At 33.1% G+C, this 2,302-nt stretch overlaps 1 non-coding gene across 1 annotated transcript; it reads left to right on the top strand.

Annotated features, from left to right (window-relative positions):
* Nucleotides 1-1,398: 1,398 nt before the first annotated feature.
* Nucleotides 1,399-1,505, top strand: LOC131815382 (U6 spliceosomal RNA). Its single transcript, XR_009347698.1, has one exon. It is a non-coding gene; the product is annotated as a U6 spliceosomal RNA (small nuclear RNA).
* Nucleotides 1,506-2,302: the final 797 nt, after the last annotated feature.

Raw genomic sequence — 2,302 nt, 5'->3', positions numbered from 1 at the left:
CACAGTGCCTAATTTCCCCATTTTCCCCAATATTTACCAAAATTTGTTAGTTTCAATTTTTTGGTAGTATATATTCTAATAAGTAGTAATATCTTGCTGTGTTTTTCAGAGGTAAACAACAACAACAACACCATAATGACTTTGCCCTGAGTTTTTTACATTGAGCACTTTTTAATGCTCCTGTTGGTCATTTATATAACTTTTTGAAAAAAAAAGTCTATTGAGATCCTTTTGCTATTTTTTAAATTATATATTTTTTTCTATTTGTATCTGTTGGTTCTTAACCTCTTTTCAGATATAGGATTTGTACGTATTTTCTTACATTCTGTGGATTGTGTTTTCATTCTCTCTCTCTCTTTTTTTTTTTTTTTTTGGCAATGCAGAAACTTTAGTTTGATGTAATACCATTTATTTATTTTTGCTTTTTTTGCTTGTGTTTTTGGTCTGGTATCCAACAAACTATTGGCAAGACCAATGTCAAGGAGAATTTTTCCTATGTTTTCCTTTAGGAAATTGAGTTTCATGCATCACCTTTAAGTCTTTAATCTATTTCAAGTTAAGACTTATGAGTGATATAAGGTTCCAGTTTCATACTGTTTATGTGACTATTCAGTTTTAAATATCATTTATTGAACAGACTATCTTTACCCGTTACATATGAGGCCCCTGTCAAATATTAGGTGACTGTATGAAAAGATTTCTTTCTGGACACTCAGTTTTGTTCTACTTGTTTGTTGGTCTGTTTTTATGCCAGTATACTTTATTGTTTTGAGCATGAGGGCTTTGTAGTATAGTTTCAAATCAAGAAGTGTAATTTCTCTTCTTCATTCTTTCTCAGAACTGCTTTGATTATTTGTTGTCTTTTATGGTCTCATATAAATTTTAGGATTCTTTACTTACTTCTGTAAAAAAATAATATTGGATTTTTTAAAAGATATTTAATTTATTTATTTGACAGAGAGAGATGACAAGCAGGCAGAGAGGCAGGCAGAGAGAGAAGAGGAAGCAGGCTTCCTGCTGAGCAGAGAGCCTGATGCGGGGCTCGATCCCAGGACCCTGGGATCATGACCTGAGCTGAAGAAAGCAGCTTAACCCACTGAGCCACCCAGGCGCCCCTAACATTGGATTTTTGATAGGAATTGGATTTACAGATGGTTTTCGGTAGTATGGACATTTTAACAATGTTAATTCTTACCATTCATAAATATGAGCTATCTTTCCATTTGTGTCTCCTTCAATTTCTTTATCAATGTCATAGTTTATGGAGTACAGATCTTTCATCTTCTTAGTTAAATCTATTCCTAAATATTTTATTATTTTTGATGCTATTGTGAATTAGATTGTTTTCTTTATTTTTTCAGATAGTTCATCATTAGAGTATTAAAATGCTCCTGTCTTGTGCTTTCTTTGGCAGCACATATACTAAAATTGGAATGATGCAGAGAAGATTACTGTGAACACTGAACAAGGATGACATGAAAAACTGGGAAGCATTCCATATTTTAAAATATGAAACAAAACAAAATTCTTGTCTTTTATATATTGATCTTGTATTTGGCAGCTTTACTAAATTTATTCAAAATTTTTTGTGAAGTTTTTAGGATTTTTTAACATGTAAGTTCATGTTATCCAATAAAATAAAATTTTACTTCTTCCTTTTTTTTTTTTGGAGTCTCTTATTTCTTTGTGTTCCTTCTTTCTCTGGCTAGGACATCCAGTACTTTATCAAATGAGAGTAGTGAAAGTGGACACACTTGTCTTTTTTCTGATCTTTAAGGGGAAAACTTTCAAACTTTTTTAATTGAATATGAGATTAGCTCTGGGCTTGCAATATGTGTTTTTTCTTTAATGGATTTTTTAAATTATTTTTAAAAATTTTTTATAAACATATAATGTGTTTTTATCCCTAGGGGTACAGGTCTGTGAATCACCAGGTTTACACATTTCACAGCACTCACCATCACTCACCATAGCACCTGCCCTCCCCAATGTCCATACCCCCACCATCCTCTCCCAACACACCTCTCCCCAGCAACTCTCAGTCTGTTTTGTGAGATTCAGTCTTTTATGGTTTGTCTCCCTCCCAATCCCATCTTCTTTTATTTTTCTTTTCGTTCGCCCGAAACCGCCTATGTTGCATCTCCACTTCATCATATCAGGGAGATCATATGATAGTTGTCTTTTCAGATTGATTTATTTCGCCAAGCATAATACCCTCTAGTTCCATCCACGTCATCACAAATAGCAGGATTTCATTTCTTTTGATGGCTGCATAGTATTCCATTGTACATATATACTACAT

This window comes from Mustela lutreola, chromosome 14 (genome assembly GCF_030435805.1).
Source record: "Mustela lutreola isolate mMusLut2 chromosome 14, mMusLut2.pri, whole genome shotgun sequence".
NCBI lineage: Eukaryota > Metazoa > Chordata > Mammalia > Carnivora > Mustelidae > Mustela > Mustela lutreola.
Note: the sequence above shows the minus strand (reverse complement) of the source record. Positions and strands in the feature narration are given on the sequence as shown.